Raw genomic sequence first — 11,784 nt, 5'->3', positions numbered from 1 at the left:
ATGAAAATTAAAATAAAAATGGAAATTTGCAATCCTATATTGGATTGCTTAAAAAATGATGCAAGAATGAGTTTATGTTTTTGGGCTGTTTTGAAGTTCGAAAATGAAAATAAACCATTTTATCATAATGAACATGTTGAGTTGTGACATATTGAACGAATTTTCTCAAAATTTTATTAGGGGTAAAATCGTCAAAAATTTACCAGGGGTAAAATTTTCAAAATTTAACTGGGATAAAACTGAATCGGGTTGGATCACATTACAGAGTACTGGGTTAAAAAGGCCTAATAAGTACTCATAATTGGACCCGATGTGAGAGAGGCCAAAAACCCCTCATATAACATGAAGGGACGACAACCCTAGTAAAAATAAAGGGTGAGTCGTTCACCCCTCTCCTACTCTAAGTAGGATGTTTTTCTATTTAAAATAAACCTCTACAACTCTACAAGGGTTCTACCTTCTCTTCCTATAAATAGATGGCACCAATAGAGCTATTAACACAACTTTTGAGAAATTGTTATTATGCTGAAAAATAGAGAGAATTTATTCTCAACTTTTAAATATATTTTTCCAGAATAACAATTTTACCAATTTCTATTAAGAAGAGAGAATTTTGTTTTCACCCCCAAAAGAAAACTTTTTCTAGTTCTTTATTTTGGTTCAATTGGTTCGAGCCCACACTCGAAGTAGTTCATGGTATGATAATTGCGAGAATATCGTTTGGTTGAAAGCCGGAAAACATCAAGGATCTGTTAATTTAAAAACACAATTACGTAATCGGTTAATGTTTATTGTTATAAATATCACAAACTGAGTTGGTTTTCAAAATTTTAATTTATCGTTGTGCAAGAAGACCGTTTTTAAACCGAGATTTTTCCAAAATTATGACCATGAAGATGAAAGATAAGTATGATAAGTATTGGGGTGATATTGATAAGATGAAATTGCTTGTGTTTGTTGCTTGTGTTTTAGATCCTAGACAATATTTGAAGTATCTTGAATTTGTAGTTTGTGGAATGTTTAATGCTGAAAAGCTTATGAAATGATGCAAAAGTTGAAGGAAGTTTTGTATGAATTGTTTGATGAGTAAAAGCCTCCATTTCATAATGCTTGTAGCCAATCGAGTGTGGCAACACATGTTTCTCTCGGGAAACCACAACAAAAAATGAAAAGGCATATGCAAGTTTTGTATAAAAAGTGTGAGTTAGAAAATGGTGGTGAGGACAAAATGTCTGAATTGGATAAATATCTAGTTGAGGCTAATGAGAATTTTGTTGAAGATTTTGATATTTTATTGTGTTGGAAAGTGAATAGCCCTAGATTTTCCACTCTTTCAAATATGGATAGAGATGTGTTAGCTATATTGGTTTCTACAATTGCTTTAGAGTTTGCATTTAACACCAGTGGCATGTGCTTGATCAATTTGGGAGTTCTTTAACTCCTAAAGTTGTACAAGCTCTTGTGTGTACTCAAGATTGGATACGAAAATCATCATCAAAAGAAGACATCAAGAAGATTGAAGAACAAATCTAAAAGCTTCACAATATTGAAAATGATATATTTATTTTTAATTTAATAGTTTCGATTTTTTTACCATATCACTTCTACATTAATTTATTTAATCATTTCAATATTTAGACTTTTCTTGGAATGCATTAGAGCCTACCCTAAATTCATGAGTTTTTATAAGTAAAATGGTATGCTTCCTATCTTATTCTTGTTAACTTACAATCAATTCATTTGTTTATATTATTTGATTTTTTTTTCAAATGCATATATTTCTATTATATACTCATTTTTTGTACATATTTGTAGGTATAATGCTTCACGAGATCTTTTGGAGAGAAGAAATGGATGTAAATGAAGAATATTAAAGGCTATTACATTTTAATTATATGTTAATTTTAAGACTTACGTAATGTTTTTAATTATATAGTTTTTCAAAACTTAAAATTTTGGTTAATTCGGTTAATTTTTAAGAAAATGAACACTTTCAATGTATTTTTTATGTTTTATACTTAATTTAATAAAAAAATAAAAAAATATAAATTTTAATTAATCAATTGAATTAACCAAAATTTAATTATTAAAAAAAAAGTTCAATTCGATTAAGACTTACTATTTCCCCCTTATTACTAGCTAAAATGCTGATTTAGGGCCCCTTTGGATGCAACTGGATCTCAGTACGTTATCTTTTTTAGGCTAAAAAAATTACAACTGAAATGCTAGCAAACGCCAGGCTGTTTGGAAAGCACTCTTCAGTGCGTTGAAAATGTATTTCACCTCACTGGAGCCTTAATTTCAGACTGGAGCCTTTTTTCCAGTAAAAATTTCTCAACTTCAATTGCTTTTTCTTTTCCTCTTTACCCATTCTTCAGTTGCATTCTTCAAGCTTTTCTGATGTTTGGTTACCCTTCTTCTCCCCTTTCCCCTTCCCCTTGGGTTGCAAATCAGTTTGGTCAAAGACCTCTTCCGGTTCCTCCTTCATCCAGGTAAGGCTTCTTCTCCTTCATCCGTTCTTCATTCCTTTTTCTTCTTCCGTTCTTCATCTTCTCTTCTCAGCATATTCTGTCTTCAGCTATAAATAAAGAAGCACGCAATTTACCAAATTTGTCAACGAAGACAAAGTCCGATTCACCGAAAGAAACAATGGCAGAGCCTTACGTTGAACAAGTAGAGTATCTCGACGTTCTCACTAAAATTGGTAAAAAATCGGTAAAAAATCGGCGGTTCCAAGCCCAGGCACGTCCCTTCATTCTTGTCAATTTCTGGATTATCTGTTTTTGATCTTTCAACATAAAGGATTACTTTACAACCGGCTCTTTTATTTATTTTCTATACTGCCTGTTGCTTACTCTTAGCAGAAAACATGTTTTTACCGTTGTCAAATTGGAAAATTATAGGACAATTTAATTTAAGCTATACTTGTTATTTGCAGCTTCTGTAAATTGGGTTTGATAGAACCTTTGAGATTAGTTAAGCTGGTTCCTTGAAATTGGTAGTAATAGCTTCATTTGTTGATTTGGTTTGTAATTTCTTTCAATGAACCCTTAATTTTTTTGCTTAATTTTTTTGGTACTCAATCTGGATTATAGAACTGAAAGTTTTCAAGTGTGTGTGTGAGTTGGGGGGGAGGCTGCTTATGGTCCTTGAAATTGGAACTGGGAATGGAAAACTTGCAAGCTAGAGCTAGGGAGGCATACATTTGATATAAAATATTTCATTTTGAGTATTATTGTGTGTTAGAGGTTGCTTATGATTTCTGTACTGGCATTTCTCTATAATGGTAGTTTCTTGGTATGTAACTCATTGTGATCTCTTTGCAGGGGAGATGTCCATCGAGATGGGGATTACCATAAAGCAGTCCATGTCTGGATTTTTACTGAGAGCACACAAGAATTATTCTCCAAAAACGTGCAGACTGCAAGGACTCGTGGCCAGGGTTGTGGGATATCTCCAGTGCTGGCCATATATCTGCTGGTGACTCATCGCTAATAACAGCACAGTAAGTGAATCCAATTTCACAAGTCTTCAGTGCTGCTTCTTTCATAGGGCATTTGAAAAACTGTTCGGTCTTTAATCTTTCTATGTGTGCCGTGCACATATATTCTCCCCATGTTCTTGTTTATCATTGCTACTTTTTGTTGTTTTATATACTTGCTAGATTTGGTTAATACATTTCTTTTAAATATCTAATTGATAGTTTCCTAACTGATGGTAAACCTAGTGGTTTCTAGATGGCCAAGAAACCTTTTAAATATGCAAAATTCTATATTTGTTTTCCATATCAAAGTACTTTTTTGTCCAAAAATTGTTGAGATGAACAATAGTCAATAACAGTCGGAATTATCATTCAAAATTTCATGGATTTTGTTTTCTACTGGTTTTCTGGTGGAGTATGGATTACTTTTCCTGATATTCAAACCTGTCTACAGTAGTGACAAAGTTGACTACAGTGAAACATCTGGTGTAGGTATGGTTTATCATCTCAAGTTTAAACATTGCTTGTACTGAATGAACAAGTGGAATTCAACTCTAGATCTTAAGCCCTTCCACTCTTGGTTGTATTTCAGTCTGTTTTCATGTTGTAAGCTTTTTACTCTTATTTGATTGGAAGTTCCCTTTTTGATCTAAATCGAGCACTGAAAGAAAAATGCCACTGTCAGTGATGAATTTATGGAAACAAGTTGAACAAGTCTGTCTCTTTCTCTCTCTAAAATTTTCCAAAAAATATTGGACTGCCAAAGAGTAAGTGCAATTCAACTTTTGGTGCCTCTTTTAAGGGGTTTTTTTTAAAGAGAAACATCTTGCACAAAGACAAATGAGAAGCCTAAAAGTCTATAATGTTTGATCACATTTATTTGTTTAGAAAATCCATTTTTTATGGTTTGTTTTTGAACCTAATAGGCTTGCATGGATTTGCTGCAGAATCCCTATTCTGAAGTATATCAATATAGCTCTCAGGTCTTCATTCTATGGATGAGATTCATCCTTCTAAACTTCCATCTTTACCATGATTGTCCTCCTTTTAAGTTGGTTTTAGTCTCAGAATTTAAGGCTATTGATGGTGCCTGCTGCTTAATGAATAGTTCATTATACATTTTCTTTACAATTATATATGAAAGTCATGCTTTGAAAATGTGAATGGTGAATGGTAAACAGGGAATACTGATAAGTGATTTGTCCGCTACAAAACTACCTGAAAATGTGAATGTTTTTTATTAGCTTTTTTTTATGATAGGATACCGAAGTCTCTGATGTAAAATACATTTCTTTTGGGGAATATAGAAGTCACCTAGCTGAAGCAGATCCTAAATATGTTCCTTATGATGTAAATAAACAATATGGTCTTGTCTTTGATATAATTACAAAAGGTAAGCTGAGTAACTACGACCATGTTGTTGAACAAAATAATTGTCAAATTCATCTAAATGTTATATTCATGTTGACATTTCATGTTGTGGTTAACGGTTCAAATACTTGCTTAAAGGTACAAAGAGAACAATGAAGCACGCAGTCTAATACTACAAAAGCAACTTCGTCGATATGCTCCTGTTTCTCTCACTGCAGAGGTTGTCAACTTTCTGCAATTTTAATACCAGCTACCCTGCTTTATGGTTGTTATATTTCTAATCCATCTCAATATTTTTATCCTCAAGCTTTATGTAGTCAGTTTGCATGTAGACATTGTCTGATATGAGCAGAATGCGTTGTGTTGTATCCTATGGACACTTTTGGTTTCACGTTCATTAATTTGTTAGTTTACAGGTGGATGGTCTTTCTATCACTTTTAAGTTTATAAAAGGTCCATTGCTTTCTTTTTGTTGCTTTGCTAGAACCATTGGTGCATTAATTTCTGATGCTAATGCCATCTTACTAAATTCAAGTCTGTTTTGTGTTCATCAGGGTTCAATATTTTCAATAAACAATTAGCATTTGGCATAAATTTACTCTGAAAAATGGTGTTATATTTTTCATTGTAAGTTCATAGTTGTATTGACTTTGGCCTGCAATGCAACAGGAAACCTGCAGCAAATCAGCATGCAGACCAGCATCCAAGCTGAACCAGATAAGCAGCAGCATTTTGTTTATTTTGTTCATTTGTAACTTGATTTAGTTGCAGTGTAATTTATACTTAAAGTTAGTAGGAGTAGTTATTGATTTATGTTTGATGTTATAGCTGGTATATCAGCTACATTTTGTTTGTAATTCTATCTAGGCTTTAGTCATGTATTAGTGGGAGCAGTTATACATTAGTTAACTGCCATATTTCATTGTAACATAAATGCTTCTGTTTTCTTGCATATTGCTTATTCAAGTAATGAAGTTAATCTTTACATCATCCGGGTTACTTGTTTCTGTTTTCTTCCTCTGCTGTCAAAACCCCAACAGATGTGATTCTTAACTCTTCCCTTTAGCATTGATGACCAGCTCAAGGCTCGACATTGCACGTTCTACATGGTGGCCATAGGCTATTTCAGTTACTAGCCAACGGTTGGCTTTAGTTTTAAAGTTATTTGGTGCTAGCAATGTCTTGCATTGAGTTACTGATGACAAACATTTGAAATAACATGAATTAAGACCCTTATTCTAGAGTTGCTTTATTATTTTATCTTTCAATAATGTTTTATTTTTCTAAAGGCTCAATAATTTCAATAATCTTTCAATAATTAATTGAGCCCCTATAATTAAATATATGATTAATTTTGAAATATTAAATAAAATAAATTTTTGAATTTGTCTCTAGTTTTAATTCATTTTTAATTATTTATTATTAAAAATAAATATAATTGTAATAATTTTAACCATTTATTAATTTGTAATTGTTAAATAATTTTAAAAACTTCTATTATATATCATTTTTAATCTAATGTCTTTAAAAGTCATTTTCTATTTTCAGCTCACCGCTACAGCTGCGTTTGAATCCAAAGACACACTCCACCGCTGTTTCTAATCTCACCGCTACAGTAACTAATCTCACCACCACCGCTGTTTTTAACCTCACCGGAACTAAACACACCGCCCATCCAAACTAAGCCTTAACCTTGGAAAAAATACTTTACTAGCCATGAAATAAAAAAAGGCGGGGAACTGAAACTGATAGAAAAGCTAGCTCGCCAGCACACTCTTCCACGCGGTTTTTGTTTCTTTATTCGTCTTCTTCATTGGATCTCATGATGCAACTACTCTTATCCTTATTCTCACGCCCTATCGCATAGCCTCTACTGCTAAGATTCAATTCAATTCAAGCAATGTTGGAGTTATAGTGCACAGATATCTTTCACTTGCTCTCTCTCTACTTTTTAGTTTTTTGTTTGGATAAAGAGTGGAGCGCCGCTACGATGGCCTTGCCTCGGCGGCGCAAACTTCATTACCACCGCCTCCGCTCTCTAGTTCAGGTTGTATCCGCCATCGAAATTTCTATATACCATCATAATCCAAATATCATAAGTCATGTGCTCATATAATTATAACATTTATCAATAACAAAATGTTATACTCTTTGATCCATGCCTTTATGAGTTTCAACTCATAATCAATACATTTTCACTCAAACATTTAAGTGTTTACTTCTATACTGTTAGAATTAATTCAGTTAAAAAACATATCTATCTCATCAAGATAATTTTTTCATAAAACAATACTGATGAGGGGGTGAAGTGAAGACATAAAGCTTTTAACTTACTCTCATAGATACACATATATATATGACTTTGATTCATCATCAATGTAATACCATCATAACCACGTAGTTCATTCCAAACAAATTAACACATCTATTTATTATGAATATTTTCTGCCACCCACAATTTCACACAATGAATTTATTTACTCGAGCTCAATATTAATATCTATTTAAATTTCGATACTTACCGACATTTATTCAATTAGAGAACGTCTTACAGAATTGAGTACTTCATTTTCTCTATGCCATAGTCCAACTATGATCTTACACAAATTTACATATTGATGTCATAGTCCGGCTATGGTCTTACACAGTAGCACATATCACACCGATGCCATATCTCAGATATGGTCTTATACGAAAATCACAAATCACATGTTGCCATGGTCCAACCATGGTCTTTTTCTTAATTCATCACATATCACTGAACGAAAATACTCATTCTTGCGTTCTAAATTTAATCTTCCAATTCAATTTTCATACTATTATAATATTCATGGTTTAATAGTAAAGACATAAAAAAATATATTATTTTCTTTAACTTAACAATTAAACATAAGATTCTACCATATGCACATACTGATTTCACTTATTCTAACAAATATACATAAACACACATTCCATCTATTTAAGTAAATTCGCTTACCATATTCACTTAATCAAATATGTTGAGAACATAGCATCATATAAGCACCAACATACTTGGATGAGCTTATCACAATATAAGCTTTTTTTTAACTTATGATCATCTCTTTTCATACTTTTGAAATATAAATTTTTTTTTTCATTCTGACTATCTATCTTCATACTCATAAGTGCACCGAATTTATTCTCTTAGTTGAGGACATGCTTAGTTACATATAACTCAAATCACATCTCGATAATTCAATTCACTTTAATAAAACAACTGTATTGATTTCAAATATCAAACACTAACATATCAAGATACTATTTTCTTCATGCTGAGGATACAGCTCAAACACACAATCTTTCAACATTCTTTTAGCATGCAAACCAAAGATCCTTTAACCATATTATTTAAGGAAACAGATATTTTGATTGAACTCACTAACTTTAATCAAATTTACTTAAGGAAAAATTCAATCATATAATTTTAAGTTTATTCTTTCATTATTTATACCTTTCTAAATTTCGTTTCATCATAAACACATTTCAATTACCTCAATATAAATTTTCAGCATTATTGAAAGCAGCTCGGTTAGAAGTCATCTCTGTCTTAACAGAACAATTTCCTTAGAGGCAGAAGGTATTACACTATCACGAGTAATAGTATGACATATATAGCTAAACTCACATACCCTATGTTAGTCCGAGAACCGACTAAACCATAACTCTGATACCACTAAATGTAACACCCCAAACCCGACCTAAATATTAGGGCCGAATCTGGTGATGTCACATTGTAACACCCCTTACCCGTATTCTATGCTGGAATAGGGTACAAGACATTACCAGAATAAATACACTTATAAACATATTAAACCGAGTTATAAAATTCCATTCAAATTAAAAACTTTCAAATTATTATCTTCGAGTTGCTAATTAAGGTTTACGAGGCCCAATACATACCTATTCATATGCTCAATATATCCATTAAATAATCCAATATTGAAGAATCCACTTTAAGTCAGAACCAATATTAATCACAATCATAAATCTTTTCATGTTATTTTCATATATCACTAACTGAACTTTGAATGTCAATTTACGAATATGTAATTCACTAACACATTCTATGTAATTCACTAACACATTCTGGTATACACAATATTTAATTGATGAAATCATTTAATTGAACTAAATTTCATAGTCACTCCAAATTTTCTTCTATATCCATAAATGCTTTCACTTACCATTTACCTAGCCAATTCCTCGAACCAAGCTATCACACAACAATAATACATCACCTGTGCTTCATGAATTCAATGTTCGAATCTTATCACCATCAAATCCATGTCATTCGAATACTTAAAATTTATTCAAGCATATATTATTACGTTTCATATACCAAGCATATGTCAAAATTACGAATACGTAATCAATTCATTTGTCATTTATTTGACTAGCAAATTAATCTCAAAATTCATAACATTCCATTACTTAAGATATGTCATAAAACACTCATGCAACATAAACTAGCACCATGGCCGAATTTTTAGTATACTATTTATTCCCCTTTTTTCGAATCACATAGCAAAATATTACAAATATGTATATATTTGAATACTATAATTATGCATCAACTTACCAACATCAGTTAATTCATGAGCCAGTCATGACACCATTTCATGCCAAATATACCACACGCATATGCTATGAAACTTTATTCTCTCATGAGCTGACCAGTAATGCACCAATATACGCATCACTCCTATTTCAACATTTATCGATTATAATCAGACATTTAACCAATTATACACAATTCATTCATATATTTTATTGTCATCCTCCTCCTCTCCATCTCACATCCTTTATGTATATAACATGCTTAAATAGCATTATACATAATTTCACTATTCACTTATATTTAAATTCAAAGTCTAGTCGAGTTACAGTCGCTAAATTATTTTTATCCAGATCTACAGAGCTCCAAATTAAGTTCCGTTAATTTTCCCCGAAACTAGACTCTCATATATTCTTACCATAAAATTTTTAGAATTTTTGTCTTAGAAAATTAGTACATTTTATTCTTTAAAGTCACCCCTATTTCACTGCTCAATATCTTTGATCTATATTCACTCCAAATTTTCTTCTATATCCATAAATGCTTTCACTTACCATTTACCTAACCAATTCCTCGAACCAAGCTATCACACAACAATAATACATACCTGTGCTTTATGAATTCAATGTTCGAATCTTATCACCATAAATCCATGTCATTCGAATACTTAAAATTTATTCAAGCATATATTGTTACGTTTCATATACCAAGCATATGTCAAAATTACGAATACGTAATCAATTCATTTGTCATTTATTTGACTAGCAAATTAATCTCAAAATTCATAACATTCCATTACTTAAGATATGTCATAAAACACTCCTTCAACATAAACTAGCACCATGGCCGAATTTTTAGTATACTATTTATTCCCCCTTTTCGAAACACATAACAAATATTACAAATATGTATATATTTGAAAACTATAATTATGCATCAACTTACCAACATCAGTTAATTCATGAGCCACTCATGACACCATTTCATGCCAAATATACCACACGCATATGCTATGAAACTTTGTTTTCTCTCATGAGCTGACCATGACCAATAATGCACCAATATAAGCATCACTCCTATTTCAACATTTATCGATTATAATCAGACATTTAACCAATTATACACAATTAATTCATATACTTTATTGTCCTCCTCCTCCTCTCCATCCCACAACCTTTATCTATATAACATTCTTAAATAGCATTATACATAATTTCACTATTCACTTATATTTAAATTCAAAGTTGTCTAGTCGAGTTACAGTCACTAAATTATTTTTATCCGGAGCTATAGAGCTCCAAATTAAGTTCCGTTAATTTTTCCCGAAACTAGACTCCCATATCTTCATACCATAAAATTTTAAGAATTTTTGGCTTAGCTAATTAGTAAATTTTATTCTTTAAATCACCCTTATTTCACTGCTCAACATCTCTGACCTTTCTTCACTAAAATGAATTATCTCATTTTACAGAATTTAGATGATATTTCCGTTTATTTCCTTTGAAAATAGACTCATTAAGGATTCTAAGCATATAAATCATAACTCATATTATTTTTGTACAATTTGTAATTATTTTCCAAAGTTAGGACAAGGGATTCCAAATCAATCGATCCTACCTCACTAAATTCAATATCTCAAATATATAATCTTTTGCTTGCTCTGTTTCTTTTATGTAAAATAGACTCATTAAGATTTCATTTCATATCTCATTCACTCTTTAATTCAATTTTAACCATTTTGGTGATTTTCAAAGTCACACTATTGTTACTGTCCAAAACTGTTTTGTTGCTAATTTTACTTTTTCATAATTTCCCTTTTTCACTTTCAATCATTATTCAATTCAATTCCACACATATATTCATCATTCAATCACTTAATCGTTACATGATCTCATGTATTTTCACTTAGTCAATTTCCCGATGAACACTTCGGAATAATAACAGATACACGGTGGATTCAACACACAGCAACCACCCTTTGTAATCAATGATATCCGGTGGGATCAGCACATAGCAATCACCTTATAATTAATGATACGGGTTCACATAGTAGCCTGCACATAGTACTACACATGTGACCATCACTATCCGATACACATAGTAGCCTACACATAGTACTACACACGTGATCGAAGCTATCTGGTACGCATAGTAGCCTGCACATAGTACTACAATACGACCTATCATTTTGGTACACGTAGTAGCCTGCATATAGTACTACACACGTGACCATGACTTTCACTTTCACATAGTGGCCTACACACAATCCATGCCACACATGTAATCATTTCTGTCACTTCATTCGTATCCCTTTTTATTTTGAATGTTAAATCAAGAAAATTTCTTATTTTTT

At 31.8% G+C, this 11,784-nt stretch overlaps 1 long non-coding RNA gene across 1 annotated transcript; it reads left to right on the top strand.

Annotated features, from left to right (window-relative positions):
- Positions 1-3,406: 3,406 nt before the first annotated feature.
- Positions 3,407-4,868, top strand: LOC121214692 (uncharacterized). Its single transcript, XR_005910332.1, has 2 exons — positions 3,407-3,505; positions 4,742-4,868. It is a non-coding gene; the product is annotated as an uncharacterized lncRNA (long non-coding RNA).
- Positions 4,869-11,784: the final 6,916 nt, after the last annotated feature.

This window comes from Gossypium hirsutum, chromosome D02, assembly GCF_007990345.1.
Source record: "Gossypium hirsutum isolate 1008001.06 chromosome D02, Gossypium_hirsutum_v2.1, whole genome shotgun sequence".
Classification (NCBI taxonomy): Eukaryota; Viridiplantae; Streptophyta; class Magnoliopsida; order Malvales; family Malvaceae; genus Gossypium; species Gossypium hirsutum.
Note: the sequence above shows the minus strand (reverse complement) of the source record. Positions and strands in the feature narration are given on the sequence as shown.